This window comes from Falco punctatus (genome assembly GCF_963210335.1).
Source record: "Falco punctatus genome assembly, chromosome: 3".
NCBI classification, from domain to species: Eukaryota; Metazoa; Chordata; class Aves; order Falconiformes; family Falconidae; genus Falco; species Falco punctatus.
The window spans coordinates 98,987,047-99,006,163 of NC_137582.1; the positions used below are offsets into that span (position 1 = coordinate 98,987,047).

The window sequence follows — 19,117 nt, forward strand, 5'->3', positions numbered from 1 at the left end:
ATGGTATGGGATATCCCTTTGTCTAGGTCAGGGCGCTCTATGGTATGGGATATCCCTTTGTCTAGGTCAGGGCAGCTGCCCTGGCTCTGCTCCCTCCGGCTCTTGTGCTCCTGCTCACCTGCAGAGCATGGGAACCTGCAAAGCCCTTGACTTCGGGTAAGCACTACTCAGCAACAACCAAACCATCAGCGTGTTACCAACATTATTCTCATACTAAATCCAAAACACAGCGTTGATACCAGCTACTAGGGAGAAAATAACCTCCATCCCAGCTGAAACCAGGACACCCCAGTTTTCCACTCCTGCCTTTTACTTAATTTTCAAGTGGCAGCCTGTTCAAAGATTCCCAAAGACAGGCTGAAACCTGTAGGCTTTCTCCCAATGATCCATGTTGGCTTTGCCAAAAGTCCATACTTTTTTGGATTGTGTGTTTCCTCCACAGAGAAAATTTTGCTTTAGGCTTCATGACACAGTTTACAAGTACAAATGCAAAAACTATTTGACTGCTATTGAGCTCTCTCTCATAACACAGCAGCCAAAACCATGTTAAACCTCTTGCTGATATCACCCTGATCTCTCACAGCTAGAAGAAACTGGAAAACTTGCCACAAACCCATTTTTTTTTTTTTTTAAAGAATTGCACAGTGTATCCTGTTCTGTCATGCTAAGGCATTTCTGTAGGTGGAAGATAGGGCAGAGGACCTCAGCCTGAGGCAGCAGCACTAATATTTATAGATGGCTTCTTCAGGGCTTCAATAACACGCATAAAACTTAGCACCAGACTTACTGGTTATATTCTCTCTTTTGAGTTAACTGTGTAAATATGCTTCCAAAAGCAGAAGTGCAATGAAAAATAATGATACCAGGATATTTTTTAAAGGTCAGTTTTCTGATAACTCTGTCATGCAGATGTGTTTCCTGAAAACCACCAAACAACATCCCAATAGCCTTTGGAAGAGACTAGATGTTTACCTTCTGAAGCAAATACAGTGTGTGTGCAATCACCTTATCTATTTCTTTGTCTGTCCTTCCTCCCTCTAATGATGTTGGGACTCACTATCCAGCTTAGAGTGGTTTATGTCTGACCAGAGGAGGCAGAGCACGGGTCTGATTAATTTTGTTCAGCTGCCGCTGGTCACCCATCCGTGCAGCCATAGCGCTAGGCTGGCAGGAGCTGGGTGGCAGAGGGAGGGTGATGACTCCAGGAAGCGGGAAGATGTGAAGAGGAGGTGGTGGAGTAATGCTGTGGGAGGACACTTGGAAGGAGAGAGCTCTGTGTGTGATGGAGAAGTTCAGGTACTGTGTGAGTAATGACTGCTGTGTGAGAGCTTAGGGAATACAGCTGTGTTGCTCTGGCGGGCTCAGGGACTGTGTTACACTGTGGGTGCTAAATGTAGGACATAATTTAATAGAAAACAAGGCTTCATTAGTCCTGCTGCTTGCAGGTTGATGTACAGAAAGATAGCCATGCTTCAACGTATCATTGTATTCTTAAGATACAAATCACAAAACTTTCAGAGAATGGCTCAATGACCGAGTCCTTTATTTTGTTCCAAAGTTATATTTTCATGTAGCACAGAAAATGGAATTATTGAGGACCTGCTGTGAATAGAAAGCCTGTAATTTATCAGGGAGCTGCACTGGTAGGCATATCTAATCTGCATAATCCATTGGCATTAGCATCAAATAGACAAAATACTGAAAGCATACCTAAGCCCACTGTTGATATAAAAGTGCCTACAGCTAAATAGATTTTTTTGTTTCTTGAGATTTACAGCTCACATATGTTTGCTATACAACAAACTAAATTCAACTGAATAGTATTACTGTAATTTAGTTAAAGCTTTCTATTGACAGATTAAAAAATGAGGGCAAAGCTATATTCCCTTTTAAATGCCTCTAGAATATTGATATAAAAATATAGCTTTCTGGGTTCATATTTCTTCACAATAGTTTAAAAGAAAGCACAGGTGGTAGTTTTACTGAAAGGGAACTTTAAAATTGAGACTAGTATGTAGTTGCATTAAAAGGGAATTTCAAAATCAAGCCTGGTATGCGCTTGTGAAGAGCCACAGTTTCAGAGGGGATGGAGGGAGTCATCTTTGGTCCTTGAATGCAACTCCTCTGCTGGTTCCCACCAAATGAATTCAAAAGGTTATTTTTCTCTAACATTCACAAATGTAGTCATTTAACAGCATTACACTGCACATGGTAATACAGGGGAAGAGAGGAAGCAAAATAAAAGGAAGGCAGAAGGAGGGGTGAATGAGGCTTGGTGAGCAAGCTACAATTGGTGTAGCGAGAGAAAAAAAAAAAAAAAAAAAAGAAAGGTAAACTGTAGTTTGGTGGTCTGGATCTCAAAAGCATTTATCCTGCAAGTGAGCAGTTGGGAACACCAGTAGCTTCCTCCTCCGGCGGCATCTGTCTGATGTCAGGTAACGAAGGTCTTCATGAATCTGTTTGGTGGAGTCTGAAGAGATGATGTGTTAAACCCTTTGGTAGCTGGTCCCAACTGCGCATCTTTTCAGACATTGTACCCCTTTTACACCATCGTGTGTATTTCTTCGGTCTCCTGATGCCAGACACTATCCAGTTATTACAACAGCTCTTCATTTGTACTGTTTAATGTTTTCTGGTTCTTTACTATGGTACCTTTAAGTAGGTAGTCTCCTATTTTATTGACTATTCCCCTTTTAAGTTAAGGTAAATATTAAATATGAACAGTGTTTTAAAGTATTCTGTATATATTTTGTTCTTGATGAGCCACGGAATAACTGGTCAGAGCTGGTTTTCAGGTGACCTTAGTATGTTCATTTAGCATTTTGATCAGCAGCTTTTTGAAGGAGATTGGTACAGGAGCAGAGGACTCTTTATTACCTTTTTTTTCCCCTTGGAAAACCTATTGGAAAATCCCACAGCGCTAGCATGCATTAGAGATTTTGCCTTTACAAAAGCTAAAAAGCTCGTTAGCAGCCATCAGATTTGTTTTGCACATGATATTAAGACAAATAATGCAACTGTATGATCACAGAATGTGGTATATGTACTTGACTAAAGGTTGTCTAATACTCCAAACGTCAGTAACGTGCTGTGTGATCCTTTGGACTTTTGGGCTAGACCCTGCTGTGAGCTGTTGCTGGTCTCGCTGTAGTTTTATCCAACGTGGGGCAGTTTTCCTGGGAGCAAATGTACAGTTGTAGCACAGCCCAGGACAGACAAGGCTGAAGGGCTGTGGGGAGCACAAATGGACCGACCTGCTGCTGGTGGTATTCTTGTAGTGGGTGTCAGTACGGTGGGAAGGGACTGGGGGGAAAAAAAAAGAGGAGGAGAGCTCATTCAGTTGGGGCTGGCTGGGAAAACAGATAAATTGTTCTTACTTGGAGGTGGAAATGGAGGAGGAGCTGTGGTGCCTGTGACACTTCTCGAAAGCAAAAAGCTTTCCAACCTTCTCAAAATGTGTCAAGGCAATGCTTAGGGGAAGATCTGAACTTTGGGAAAGCGGAGTACCCTTCTGCACATGTCAGGTTTCAGTTGCTCTGCCAGGTAGTATTGAGAATCTGCCACTTGCTTGAAAGCAGGCTTGATAAAGGCAGCGTCCATGACAGTTAAGTGGCTCGAATGGACTTTGAAAAGGAGAAACGTGTCTAGCCAAAGACCAGGTTAGCTGATCCCTTGCTGACTGTGTCAGCAGGGTTTGGGACTTTGTATCTGAGGAAAGGTGAAGCTTTGTGTGACTCTGCAAGGGGGCTGAGCCAGGGGATCCATAACCTATCTGCCCAGCCACTGCCACCCCCAGCGACAAGGCAGGAGCTTTCTGGAGCCTGGCTCTGCATCCTGCTGTAGCTGTGTTTCGGGAAGCTGATCCACAGAGCTGTTCTTCCAGAACGGTCAGTCTGTGGAGCACTACTTGATTTCATGGCATTTAAACACTCTCCTCTGCTTCTAGCTCCTAACCAAGAGCTAATCCCTCCTAGAATAGTTTTCTTCGTAACATTTTTCGGGACAATCAGTCACTAAAGCTCCAATTACAAATGCCAGGGCAAGTTCCTCTCTGTTGTGACTGTCAGCAAAATGGCTCCTTTTAGTAAGGTGGCTCACCTTGTGGAGGAAGGCTCCATGGCAAACCCCAAACCCCGCCAGACACACCTCCGCAGAGAGGTGTTGGCAATATCTGTCGTGATTAAGCAACTGGAGCATCCTACTAAATATTTACTACAATAGAACTACTAAAACAGGTTCTTCACAGACCTTTCTGAATTTGTAAGGATTTTTGAGGGGGAGAGGGCAGGTGGGGAAGGGGTTGGTGGCTGAACTCAGAAAAGGTGAAAAGCAGGGGAAAAAAATCCCTCAGTAATTATGTTTCAGTTAATGCCATGCAGGAGCAGTCATCTTTGTGATAAAGTAAGGTGACTGAAAAATGTTTGAGATCAACTGATGCTGAAGTGTTTCATGTGGCTCTCGGGTCTGGAAAAGCATTCTGCCCAATTCATAAAATCTGCTTGAAAAACTTTTTTTGTTTCTTTTTTTTTTTTCCTTACATCACAAAATGAGCAGCTCTGGAAACAGTGAAAGGAAATGTGTGGTTTTGGTTGTTAGTGTTTCACAGGCATTAGGTGTTACCGTCAGCAGCCCTGCGGTGGTGGCTGTGGCTGCTGGGCTCCTGTGCTGGCCTGCGGCTTGTGCTGGGTGCCCCCCCACAGCCCTCCAGCACGGAGGGCTGCACCTTTTCCTCCCTGCTTTCCAGGTGCCCCACAACTCACTGCTGCTCCCTTGTCTTCTGCCAATGGTATCAGCTTTGCTCATGTTGTTACCATCCGTAGAAAAAAGCACTTTGCCTTATTATTCATAAGGGAAACATCTCTCCCTTTAGCTTCTTTGCTTCCTCTATGACTTCTACCAGTGGCTAGCCAACGATGATGACCAGTTAATATTGGTCAAGAATTGCAGTTATTTATTTTCTTGATGAGAAGGAGGCTGGGGAAGAAATGTCAAATATTCTGAATCATTTCGTGGTGTACAAAGGTAGCTTGTACCTTCTTCCAGTCACACTTTGCCTGCCTGAATTCTCTTGTTGTTTGACAGCTCTTCCTTGTTCCCTCTGATTGCAACTTGGGCTGTGGGCTCTGCCTGATGTGCAGCTTGCTGCGTGTTTGGGTGATGTCTTGCAGGCTGGCCACGGTTTGACGTAGGGTACAGAAAATCTGTAAGATAAGTAGCCTGGTATCGTTATGTTTTAATTTAGCTCATAGTCTCACAAAATGCAGCCTCTTGTCATTACTTGCATTACAATAGTAGAAATGTTAGCAGTTAGGAATTGTCAAACAGGTGTTACCTAAAGGAGTTTCCTTCTGATAATCCTATGCACACATTAATGACAAGCATAAAAATGTCATGGTTGTGCCTGTTACATTTCCAGTAAAACAGGAACTCAGATGTATATAGTAACAGAAAAACTGCTGGTTCAACACATTTCACAAAGAAAACCTTTAAGGCAAAACCAGGAAAAACACACTGGAGCATGCTATATATTTCTACAGATACAAAAATTCATAAACTACTGCTATATTCACAGTGGGATATTTGGGATTTTGCTGACTGAGTGAAATAACTACTCTGAAGAAAAGGTGAAAACATTTAGACTTTTAGAGTAGATTTAGCCAGTTCTCAGACAGGTAGTGCAAGGATAGTCAGGAGGTTTTAGGCACTGCCTTGCAAAGTCTTTGTGTGGCTGAGATAATGTACGCCACGTACGTCTTGTTGAGGAGTCAAAGGGAAGATGGTGGGAGGTTGGAAGGAAGAACTCAGGGAGGGATTAAAAAATGAGAGGTGTCCGTGGCCTCTTGTGTTCTCATGGCTCCTGTGCAGTCGCTTAGTATATTCATTTTGTATTAGCATCCAGTATTCAAGTGGTTAGAGTGTGTATGGCATTTATCTATTCTACCTTAGCTAAGGAAAGATTGTTTGAAATACGCCACGTGTAAACACTTCATAGTGTTTGAATGCTAATTTATATTATCATCCAAACAAATACAATCCAGTTCATCAGATCAGTGATGTTCACTAGAAAACTTTTTTTGTAGTGACTAACTTTGCATTCTAGTAATTCACTTCAGATTTCCCTGTTGAACATTTATGTTTCTCTGCATTGTGCTTGCATCCCTCTAGCCTGGAAATGCAAGACACTTCACAGTCTGTAGCAAAGTATACAAGACACTTGGAGCACAAGTAAGTTGTGGGGTTTTTTTGTGGTGTTACAGATAATAAAATTAATGCACTTTTCCAAGGTCAGAGGATATTTGTGGCAAAGCCTAGAAAAAAAATCTAATTTTTGCATCTGTGCTGCAGGTATTTTTTGTTAAGGAGGTGGAAAGCCTTTTGCAGAAGTCCTGAAGTTGGTTTCCCTTGGTCAAAACCAGACCGTCAAATGAAAGCGTTTCCTCTTTGCTTCTTACTGTGTATAATGAGACCACAAAACATAAATTTTGTACTTGGTTACAAGTCTGAAAAGTTATCTGTTAGAGTACAGTGACTTTTGCTATGATTTTGTGAATGATCAGTCTAATCCTTAAAGGTTGAGCTAAGACTTCTGCTTAACCGAATTTCTTAGGGAAATAGAGCTCATGTAGATGACACTAGCTTGTCAACTTTTTGAGCCATTGATGTAAAAAGGCAGGCAGTGCTCCGCTGTTGCACATTTTCTGGTAGCATCCAGTTGGAAAACCAGCATGGTTTATGAGGCTTACTAGTCAGCATGCGTGTGGGGCAATGCAGGTTGCAACTTGTGTTGTAACCTTTCTCAGGGAGGTGGGGGTTATTGTTTTTTGTGTTAAGGCACACAAATCCTTGGAAACCAGGTTTTGTTAGCTTTGCTGCTCACTTGTACAGCAGTCAAACTCTTCATTATTTTAAATTCATCAGCTTTTTGTAATCTTCCTATAGAAATTTCAGTTGAAAAAATAAATTTGTTTGGCAGCGAATGGTACAGAGACAGTAGAGGTCTTGTTTGTCCGTCTGTGGACAGGCTGACATGAGGGGATCTTAAACCTTGATACAGGGTCAGTAACATGGTTTGGGTGGTCTGGACAGAGTGATGGATGGTCCTCTTAGCCCATAATAGTATCCAAACTCAAAACATCATGGTATGCGGAGTGCTGCACATTTGGGTTATCACTAAATGACAAAAGATTTATTGTGCACTTGTTGCCAGTTGAAGGAAGCTAAAGTAACTTCTGTGTTTTCTGAATGGATGGTCAAGAGAGCTAAAGCTGATTCTTGGAATTTTTCCTTCACCATCATTATCTGCATTCATGCCATACTCTGCTGTGGTCAGTGGAAATTAACTGCAGCAGAACATCCATCTAATTTCCTGTAAAACATTAATTTTATTTATTCTTCCTACATGTTTTTCAGCTTCCTCCTAATCCCACTGACAACAGAAGAAATGACACAAAAGATCAACTGTTGGCTTTATGTAAAATTTTGCATCAAAATAGTGACTCACTGGAAAAAGATTTCCCACAGTCGTCACACACACACAAATATCCACTCAGGTCACAAAACCAAAAATGTTATCAAAAAGGACAAAGGAAGTTGTTATTTTCGGTTTTAAACAGTCTTGATTCATGCTTCCTGTCATTTTGCCTGGGGGGAGAGAAGCTACTATTCCTAAAAAAACAGTTAAACAGAACTGCAAGAAACTTCAAATGCTTAATCCAGATGATCGGAAATAAACCATAATGGAAATAAGTCCTCTTCTCCTGCTGTCCAAATTCTGTTTCCATGTATAAAGTTTGGGTGCTACATATCACATAATGATGTGATCTTTTTTTAACTCAAAGACAAGAAGCTGTTATTGTAAACCCTCTGATCAATGGCTTATTCTGATGATCACCATATTTCAAAAGGATCTCACATGGAACTTCTTGGTTTTTACCAAGTTGGGCTGGATAATTTCTCTGAGGTTTGCTCAGTAGGAAGCAGTGTATTTGTTCCAGTTTCATCAGCCCAGAGAGGTGCTTCCTGCCACTTTTGCAGCTGACGCCTGTGGCAGCTTGCTCCCTGGGACACCCGGAGACTGCCGAGATGTTTGTGATCACCAACAGGGCTGCTGGAGGTGCTGCACGTCTGCGTTCTGCCACTCAGTTTGCTCTCTGCGAGGCTACTGGGAGATGCTGCCTTCTTTCCGGTTATATTGCTCAAAAAGCCATGAAGTTATACAAAGCTAAAAGGTTATTTTAAGAGCTGGTGTTAGAATGGAAAAAAAGATCAATCAGTGAAATTAAAATAGCTTTTCCTTTTTTGTTTTTCATGCAATGTTAGAAATATTCTGTCTGTATGATTTTTCCTCCTTTTCATTTGCCTTTTTTTTCAGTGTTGCAAATGTACTCTATGCATGAACCAAAAGCAGGAAAGTGTTATGCTCATTCTTTTGATGTTGTTAATTTCATATTCGAGAGAGTCAGAAGGTTTTCCTGCCTCGGGCCCCTGTTCCTCCTTAAACTTCATGGTCTCTCGTACCTCCTTGGCAGACTTCAAGATCCTGGAAGTTTCTTCCCATCTGCCTGCTGCAGGTGGGAGCTGACCTAACTTTGGTCATATGGGAAGTGAGAGGGATGTCAGGACTTTTTCCATGCAAGCAGGCCAGTTGTTTCTACTCTTGTCTAAAGCCTCTTTTTCTTCTTCCACAACGTGGCATTTCCACTCCCTGTGACTTGGGAAATTGCTTTTCCCCAGATTTGTAAATTGCAATCGTAGACAGTTGTCCTAAGGATAGTGTAAGGAGAAATATAGTTATTTACTCGTAGGCAGAGTTCACTGAGCGTGTTTTCTTCTTCACCTTGAATTCACGTATCATGATCCCAGAAGGATAGAACTCACGGAATCTGTACAGATTCAGAGTTCACGCTCCAAAGCTTTCTTTATATGGTACAATGCAAAGTGATTCTCTGTGGGAACAAATTTATTGATAAATTTTGCCACCAACTAGTTTGTTTTGTCACATCCCAGGAAACATATCTATATGTATAAAATAAAAAGTTGGAGGATATACTAAAATCTGTTTAAATTTCTTTCTGACAAATATAGGGGAATTAAACGGAGCCAGTGGGTTTTCACAGATGAAAATGCTTAACAAAAAGATGAGTTCACTTGTAATTTCTTCAATGATCACAGATAGTAGTGAAGCAAAAAACACTGTTCGCTTGGGTTTTAGCAGTGTTTGGAAAAGCAAAGATTTTGGTATGCCTATTGCCCTTCTGCCCCTGCTCAGTCTCGTAAAACTCACATTTCTTTTCCTAGAGATTCTCTCTGCCCAAATGGGTATATCTAGTCTTCTAAAAGACTTTTAAAATAGGTGAAAAGCACATATTTTTAATAAACTTACCTGGCACTTGAATGTAACAGACAAAAATTAACAACATAATATTACCACCTCCACCCCCCCACCCCCCGTATTATTTCAGTGCAATTGAAAAAACCCTTACGTCACTTGCAGCTTTTCAGTTCCTACTATGCTGCTTTTGGGATTGTTGAATTTAACAAACTCTTGGTAGGTGGTTCATGTCAAAAATGTCCTTTGAAGGAGATTATTGTAATTGCTGTCTTCTCCACTCTGAGCAGGGGAAGGGAAAAAAGTTTCATCACTATCCTAGCAAGGGACCTGAACGTGGAGCAATCCTGGATTTTGTTACTACAGCTGTGATATGGTAAAATGACTGCCAGCGAACAGTTTTTTTTGATGTGTTTTAAGATGTTGGCACTTCTCATCTGGGAAATGGTTTTGTGTCCTTGTTGGATGCTGCTGTTACAAAGATGTCCAGCCTAAAACAGCAGGGAGAAGATAGGTTCGCTCAGACAGCCCTACTGTGGTACACCGAGAGGCTGAAATCCTTAAAAATTTCATTAGGTGAAGTTATCTAACTACATGATTAAATTCCATAGGGAGAAAAGTGGATCCAGACAAAACTTTTCACATCTGGTCTCACTATAAATGGGTGAATTGTAAACTAGGATAGAGAAAAGAGACTATAAAGATGTGGGGAACCCTCTTTGGCAGTTGATTAAGGAGTGTGATGCTGGGAGAGAGGGACAAGGGACAAGTTCTTGGTTTTCCTGTGTGGGTGTGTTTCAGTTCCAGCATTTCTCTCCATAGCCAGTCCATTGGAGTAACCCTTCATAACTTGGAAACCATTTTTTACCCTAAGTTAGTCAAAGGGTAAGCCTGTGCCATACCTAAATACTAAAGTAAAGGTAGGAACCAAAGGTATGCTTTAGCTCCACACCTTGGTCCTGCCTGTCATATGTCTGCGGGAGTCACAGAATCATGGAAGTTGGAAAAAACCTTTAATATCACTGAGTCCAACTGTTAACCCAACACTGCCAAGTCCACTGCTAAACCAGACCCTAGGTCCTGTCATTGGCTTTCATAGCCGTAAAACTAGGTGGCTCTGCTCTCTCTCATCTCTGACCTGCCGATCCCTGACTCCAGAAGGTGTAGTTAGAACAGTCTGGACTGAAATGTATTATTAAGCCCCCCCATCCCCCATTCTAGCTGTCTTCTAAGCCTGTAGGTAGAGCTTCACCAGACAAAGCCAGCACTAGGAGACTGGCTTGGGCTAGAAGGAATAAACCTGTCTCTTAATATTTCCAAAAAAGGGCAGTTAAGAGCTTTGAGGCCAGACAGAAGAAGCAGTAGAAATGGAGAAGTGAAACCAGCATGCACATTTTTTTCTCATGACAAGGACAGGTTGGTGACCTCCTCCGTTACAGAGGAAGCTTCCTGTGTTGGCTGCCAGGCTGGTTTTTCTCTCACAGTTTTTAAATTGATGGTGATTCTGATGTCTGAAATCACTGCAGTTCTAGGTACATGACCAAAACACTTGGTTAAAAGTCAACAGATTGTGTCACTTTGGGCACACAGTCAAAAGGAAGAAAAAAATCCGTGCATAACTGAAAGGCTGTGCCAGGCTCTGAAGCTAGCTATGAGCAGTTAATGGAAAATAAATTTAACCAGGCCTTAAGTTTTTCCTATACAGTCTCTATATATTCTTATTAAAAATATATGCTTCCTTTAAGAGAGAGCAGGAGAAGAGGACAACTCCAGTGTCTCCTCTTTCATGTGTATGTAGTATGGCCCCCTTGATGCTGCTTTGTAAATTACTCTTTTTGCAGCTAGAAATTCTCACCAGTTAGAAGAACTGAGCAACTCCGCATCGGTGTGTGTTACATGTGAACGTGAGAGCAAGGCCTGCTGTTTGGTTTTATTTTATTTTTATCTGGCAGCTCATGAGGTGGTGCTGGTTTGGGGGAAGCTGCGTGTGCTGTCCAGCTGGGAGCTGGACCCACCTGCAGTGGGTGGCCCAAGAGATGTCCCATGTTCTCTGCTGCTGTGTCAGCAGGAGCAGTGCCGTCACATCACTGACGTGCCACCTCTTCTTGCCATCTGGAGGGTTTGTGTCCGCGCTCACGGTGCGTGTGGGGAGGGATGCGACTGCTTTGCCAACTGTTGACTGGCACATCTCACGTCCCAGGAGAGGGTCAAGGGGACGGTGACAGTAACCTGCCTCTTCCCTGCGCCTGCGTGCAGAGGGGGCCGAGGATGGGCCGTAGGCTGAGGGTGTTGCGCTGGCCGCCGCGGGGCTGGATGTCTGCTGTTCAGTGGCGGTTCATCAGCGTTTTATTTATGGCAGACTCTTGTCAACTCAGCTCGTTTTCTTTTTGCAGGCTGGTTCTTTGCACACTTAGCGCACAGGCAGGAGCTGGCAGAAGTTAAAAATCTCTGTAGGGCTGTCGCAGAGCTGTTCAGCTGCTGGTGGCAAAATGCCTGCTCCTGGCAGCACTACCGACAGAGCTCTGCCACCGGCGGGGTTTCCTCTGGGGGCAAATATACTTTCTTTTAATGCTTCCAGGTCCCAAGGAGACAAGTTGCTCTGCAACTCCAGTAACGTACTGTCAAAGCCGTCAGCCTTGATCTTTAAGCTGAGGTTTTGAAGTACCCCGAATGCAGCTACCCCACCAGGGTAGCAGGCTGTCTTCTCACCGTTTTCTGGTGAGGCTGCGTGTTTTTTTTACCTCCGGTACTGTTCTGCGTGGATCAAATACCAAGTGTTAGTTTCCAGTGTGTCAGGAAGTACTTCAAAATATAAACACAGGAAAAAATGCCTATAGAGAAGAAATACAGAGCTTTATGGAAGCCACATGATCATGTTTTGTTTGGAGATGGTCTGCCATGCCAACGGATTTTAATGAATATTGCATTTTGCCTTGTTCATAGAGCAGAATGAGTGTAACTCACCTACCACTTTTCTTTGTGTCTGAGACTAATCCACACGTTTTGAGATCATAATGATGATAAATGTTCAGTAGACAGTGTGCCATCCCACTCAATTTTTTACTGTAAAATAAAAAGCTCTTTAGATTTGTACCTACTATTCTTTCAAAATAATTTAACTTGATTTATTTCACTCTAGTGCAAACCACCTTATAATAATGTTTTACTGTGTTTTAGCTAAAGGCAATAATGAAGACTTCAAGCCTGGTTTGTCAGTGAGTGACTTGCATACCAAGTCAGAATTGTAGAACAATAGGATTATTTAAACAGGAAAAGATGTGATCCTGATTTTCTTGTAGCTATTCTGAGTAAAGCTTGCCTGCGTGCAAAATATTACATGGCTCTGTATTCTTTGCACTGACATCTGATTTCTAGTGTTGTGTGATTATATAAATACATATATTGAATAGATTTCTTTTTTAAAACATTAGGTTTAGGTAGGTACCACAAATTACTTTTGATGGTGTAACTCCCCCTTTAAAATAGTTCCCATTGAAGAAAACTATTCTTAGCCCATGACATCAGGGGTGTCATACCTGCGACTTCAGATAATATATATATGCTCACGGTGTGAAGACCCTTTCTGTTTTGTTTTCAGCATTGGTTATGTTACACATTAGTATCTATTTTTCTTGTAAAACCATTTCTCTTGCATATATTTTTTTTTTTTTTTGTGCATAAGAAAATGGATAGTTTGTGTGTGAAGTGGATAAAGACAGATTTTTCTTAGCCTCTGGTTTTAGAAAGCTTGTTTATTTATTTAAAAACTTGTGTTTATTTTACACCTATGGATAGCAATTATTTTTCAGCATGTATTTTTCTTTTATTAGTTAAAAACTGTGAATCAGGGTAGTCAAAATTTCTCTTGCTCCTCAGAAGCTAATCCTAGTTCTTTATGTAGAATTATAGTGACACTTAGTTGTACTCTCAGTGTTTTCACTTGCTGTTAATAGTATTTTGTTTGTGGGATGTGAGAGATCTTTCCAGTGGTCATACTATTACTTTTTTACCCACCTATGTCATAAATTAATTAGTAATTTTAGTTAATGCCTGAGTGGCTTAGTCATTTTGTAAGTATTTCAAGTAGCTGCAGGGATGACACAGCAACATTAGTAATTAACTATGCCAGCCTTTATTTTTACTCTGGCTGGTAACTCAACTAAAAATTCACGGTGATGTTGCATTTTGGCATGTGTCATCTCAGAGGCTCAGCCATTTCCCCAGCCCTGGAGTTATAAAAGCTTCAGTTAAGAGTGTCCAAAAAATTAATTGGACCTTCTCAGTTTTGTGCTTTATTTCACTGTTATCGAAGAAGAAAGCAAATGGAGAGGGCTTATCTTGCGCCTTGACTGGCATTGTGTGACATTCTGAACTTGTATTTTTTATGTATTTGTTGGCTCAAAAAGGAAATCAATCAAACGGGGTTAAGAGATTTAGGGATTTCAGCTGGGTAGGAATTCTAGCATGACTCATAACATTTCACAAAGTTAGCTTGCTAAGAAGTGTGCTTCTGTCAAACTATGGAGTACCTGGGCTTGAGGTATAGCTGGAAGAGAAATCATTTTGACAGAAGAGCTGGTAACAGTCCAGCTCATGCCTTTTGGTGATGGCAATGGAAAGAATCATCAGTATTGATCATCTCGAGTCCTTATAGTCCGAGTTCTTGCACAGTGCCACGTCACCTTCAGCTCCTCTTTGCTGTGGAGATCCTGGATAAGCACAGAAGCAGAGGGAAATACAGAAGTGAAGACGGAAACAGGGGAATAGCCAGCTGTTCACAGAGCATCGGTAAGTGATCGTCCTGCACGTAAACCCAGGGACCACAGTTCAGGATTTGATACTCTAGAAGTGGAGTGCTTGGAATGAGCACATCTCATCACATTAACATTTTCCAGAAAATTAAATACATGGTGTTTCTTACCAATTTTGTGTCATTTAAGGGAAATGAATTTGCTGTAAGCAGTTTTGCACGTTTGTGCAGTTACATTATAACTTTCACGTATAGAGATGCATAGTAGGAAACTGGATAAAAATATCATGCGATGTTTGTAGCTGAAGTTTCCAGAATTTATCTGCATTTTAATGGACTAATCTAGTTTTCTTAGTTCAAAAGAACAGCCCCCCTAGATATAAGCTGGCCTCATCATTTATCTGAAGGAAAGATGATTAGCCTTTATTTGCAGTTGTTTCTCTTGACTGGTGGAGGCTACTGCAGTGAAGCTTGTTTTTGTTTTATTGTGCCAGCAAGGAGTAAGTACCAAACCAGATGCTACTTTTGCTACTTTGCTACTGGCAGCTGCCCTGCTCTACTTCTGGACCTACTGCCCTGCCATTTTCCCTACATCTGCATGATGACTTGGTTTCCTTCTTCCTCCCTCTCTCACCATTCCCCTCCTTGAGATAATTGTACTTTTGTTGTTCAAGTGCTGTAATGCTGAGCACAGGAGCCAAGAGCAGGAAGATTTTTCTTGCTGCACGTCATCTGTGGCCTAACAAGTACCTGTGTGGTGGAGACAGAGTAGCAAAAGTAGCAGTTGCAGGAAGAAAATGCAGGAGCTGGAACAGAGGGAGGGAGAGGAGAGGGAATGTAGTGAAAAGACAGTGATAGAGGCTTAAGCTGTTTGGTACTAGGACAGGATGCAGGACAAGAATCTAACCACTGAAGCAGACTCCTTTTCTAGTAGTGAAGTTTGATGCAGAATTCCACTTTTTCACTACTGCTTTGCAGCCTGAAAAATAGCTCTGAGCCCCAGGTGTTTCTTGGGTATTTACTGTCTAGGGTTGGTCACTGTTAAGGATAAATGTCTGCTACGGCTCGGGAATGCTGTACTAACTCAAGTGGCAATATCTGCGACATGGCTCTAGGTTGCCTAATCCTTTTGTAATCCTATTGATGAATAAATACTGTGGGGATCAACAAGATTCCACATGTTGGCATGGCTATATTTATTCTGGTGATTGTTCCCTCCCTCCCCAAATACAAAATTATATATAACACCCAGTGTCAAATAGATCGGTAAGGTCTGTACTTATTCGGAGAGGAAAAAGAGTATGTGATGATAACTCAAACAAAGCTCTAATGCCTGGGTGCAAGGAGGCTGAATTAAAGTTGCACGAGCTTTCTGCCCTTTCCTTAAGTTAATCTGATGTAGTATAATTGTCTGAAAATAGCTAAAAGCTCAGCTGTGAGCTTCTGTACACCCGGGAAGAAATGCCTATACATCAGTTTTCTCAGAAAAGTACTGAAAGCAAAATGCCAGCAATAATTGCATGAAATACTAAGTGAACGTAATTCATCATAAAGAGAAAATCAGAGACTAGCATCTATAGTTGTTTCTCTGTCTGTTTTTCTGCACCCCCTGCACTCTGGTGTATCTGTACTTTGTATCTGTGGGTGTTGTACATTTCCTACAGCATGAATAGTTCTGGAGGGTTTGGTGTCATGTGGCACAATGGTGTCTTCTCCTGCTGCTTGGCTGGTGTGAATCACATCTGTAGGTTTGGAGTACAGAACTGCAGAATTTCCAGCCCCTCTTACACACAAGCCCAGCTTGAAGAGGCAAAAGTTAGTATGGGCAGAATAAGCCGAGCACCATCATCATTAAGCACTCTGATTTGAAATTACACTGATACTTTACTTGTGAGTTTAGTTTTTTTTCTCCCTTTCCCTCCAACATGAAGAAATCACTTTTCTTTTAGGTGGCATTTTTGACACGTGGAGGTAAGCAGAAGGCAGCAATGTTTCAGACATCATCTACCGCCAGGGCAGCTGCTGAACTGCTATCCTAAACCAGGTTAAATGGCAATTGGGAGGGTTTTTAAGAGTGTCGCATCTAATGCCATGTCTCTTTCAGTTTTATCTTGCCAGGGCTCAGATAGGAGCTAGGATGAAAAGCAGCACAGATACCTAAAGAAGAAGAGAGGGTCTGCATTGGCTGGAGCTGACAGGGTTTAAGTAATCACCTGCAGCTGAATTGAGACTGGGCTGGGAAGTAGGAAGTGCTGTGCTCAAGCTTCCTGTATAAATAAATGCAGCTTTCCCACAGCTACGGCATGCAAGCTGTGGCGTGCTTTTAAGATATAATGGCAGCGTGCTCTTAATAGCAGGGAGGGGATGATTTATCCGAGTGGCAGAGGGGCTGGGAGACAAGTCCTGCTGCAGTCCTAAAAAGTGTGCAGCTGTCAGATAGCCGGAGAAGAGGAAGGGCGTGCGAGAGCAATCTGCCTCGGCTCCTGGTTGCGAGCTTCAGGGGTTTGTGACATCGTGGTTCTGGAGTCCGAGTGCAGCCACAGGAAAGTCACACCGCTGGCAGCGAATGCTGCTCTCCTTGCAAGGTATGTCAGAATACAGCTTTCTGCCTGTTTTTTTCCTTAAAAGCAAAGGATATCCTGAAAGCAACAGTAAAGCCAGCATTTGCCTCTAATGGAAGGAAGCAGAAAAGGCTTAGCTAAAAAGAAGGTAAGAACTGGAATGATTGAAGAACTAAAGTAAATGTTATTTGTAGTTTGACTAAAAATCAAACAGTGTAGTGCTTAGAGCTGAGGCAAAAGGAAATCTCGGAGTCCCAGCTGTTAAAGGCACAGAAAATTAAATAGACATCAAGTACTTCCCAAAAGGGTGAAATTACTTTTGTCAGTGTAACTTTTAAGGAAATATCTCTGTGAAGTGTCTGAAAATGCTGCAGTATTGGGACATACCTGTGTGGAAAGCCCTTGCTAAGATGGCATACTGTCAGTCACGTATGTGTTTTAGTTTAAATACAAGGACTCCGTTCATACTGAAAACATATTTGATTAAGCTGGAGGGAGCCCGAGTTTAAGATGTAGAGATTTCCTCCTGGTTTAAAGGCATTTCTTCTGCCAGAGTCTCATACAGCTGTTATTGGGGAGGAAAAATATGCTGATCTGTACTGGAAGTGTTAATGTACACTTGTAGTATATTCAGGGTTATGTGGTTTGTGTAAGCACATGCTAAATACAAAATACCTTTGTTCTCTAGTTTGCATTTTTAAATTTTCTTACACTAAGAACAGAAAATGGCATTTACTGGTATGTTTGCACTGCTTTCTCAGTGTAAGGCTTTCTCAGCACAAAGCTGCTTTGGTAATGAAGATGTTTCTGTCTGGTTTATTATAAAGCTCTGTATTTTCTGTAATACAAAGGCACCCTGCTTCCTAACTGTATATGACAACATCAAATGTCTTCCTTCAGAGAGCACTAAGTAGTAAAATATTTAGGATGACTAAAGTTAAGGAAGCATCGCAGGGTGACCTCCCATCCTCTTGGTAAATAGACACTGAATGCTTTTAACAAGTAAATTTTAGCAGAGATACAGACCGTGACTAAAATGCCCCCATGCAGCTTTCCAGCTGACTGTGAGCAGGCACAGCAGCACGGTATGTTCGGCTACTCTCAGCCTGAAGGGCAAGTGGTCTCGGTTAAGGGCAAGTGCTGGGTTTGGGATACCAATAATTATGGAAACAGAAGTTTCAAAATCCTGTCCCTAAATATTTTCCAAAACAAATATATTGACTGATTCTTGTCCTGTTTAGGACTTGCATATGCCTGTATGTGAGTGGGTGTATGGGTTGTCATAGCATGGAAGGGGCTGAAACCCTTCCCTCAGTGAACATAAGCTACGTTGGGAAAAATACAGCATATTGATAAGGGGACGGCTGCAGTTAGGCTGCTGAAAGTAATGCTTTAGGTTATGGATTGAGAAGTGTGTGTTTGCAGAGTCTAAAGCTGTGGTCAAGTGAGAGGTATTCCTTGAAGATAAACTCGAGCTATTCCAGAGCCGAGCCAGTATGATGAGAATCAGACTTTTCTCTCATGCATCTTCCTGTCCGATGGGGGCATTTAACACAACGTGCTGTCTGCTCACACAAGGACACAGAAACCTCCCTGCATTACATGCAGGAATAGCATTGGCAACCTGGTATAGTTTCTGTTCCCCGTGCTGAACTATATCCTGCATGCTCCTTGCTGACAGTTACAGTCTTCTTTCCCACAGATGGTGACATTTTGGGGATTTTGTTTATGTGGTAGTATACTTTGGAGCAAAAGTTAATAATACAAATAGCAAACAATGTGGAGCTGTTTCTCTCTAGCTAGGTTCTTGGAATACACTGTATTCTCTAAATGCTTCGTAACCTTTGTGGAAATAAACAGCGTGGAAATGATCATCTGGCCTTTCCCTTCTGGTGGAGGAGGGAAGTATGTCCTTGTCCCTATTACCATCTTAAGTTTAAAATGCAACTATAAGAAGCTGCAAGTCACTTTACAGGAAAACATGCAGCGCTAATACTTAACCCAGTTCCCAGTTCATTAGTATGCCTCTGATAATATCTATGGTATAAGTCTGAGCCCTGTGCCTGCAATCCACCCTGTCCAGATCTGTCAGTGACTTTTAATGTGAGATCTTGTGGAGTGTATTGCTTTGATGTGTAGCTCAAAAAAACTGCTGTAGGCTTGCTGTCCCTCATCTGGAGTGGGGAGCTTTCTAGAGTGTGTCTGAAACTACACAGTGCCTATAGATTGTACATATCAGATCCATAAATATCTCCTGGGCTAGTAGTACTGTGACATCTGAGACCGTAATTACAGCTCTGGGCCCATGGATGTCACAGGCAGATGTGAACAAAACACGGATACGGTGGCAGGCTGCCAGTGTCGCTCTAAACTGAGTCCATTGGACCTCCTTGCACATACCAAAGCAGACATTGCCTTTGACTTCACGAGGTTCTGCATCTGCCCTCTTCCTCCGCCTGCTTGCCAGGAGGTGGGTGC

At 42.1% G+C, this 19,117-nt stretch overlaps 1 protein-coding gene across 3 annotated transcripts in view; it reads left to right on the plus strand.

The window, feature by feature from the left end:
• The first annotated feature begins 7,121 nt into the window (after positions 1-7,121).
• Positions 7,122-19,117, plus strand: part of RNF144B (ring finger protein 144B) — a 59,250-nt gene continuing 47,254 nt past the window's right edge. The window contains exon 1 of one of the 3 annotated variants that reach the window (XM_080379786.1): positions 7,122-14,116. The gene's annotated coding sequence lies outside the window, so the exon portion shown is untranslated. The other 2 variants (XM_080379785.1, XM_080379787.1) reach the window with 2 other exon arrangements.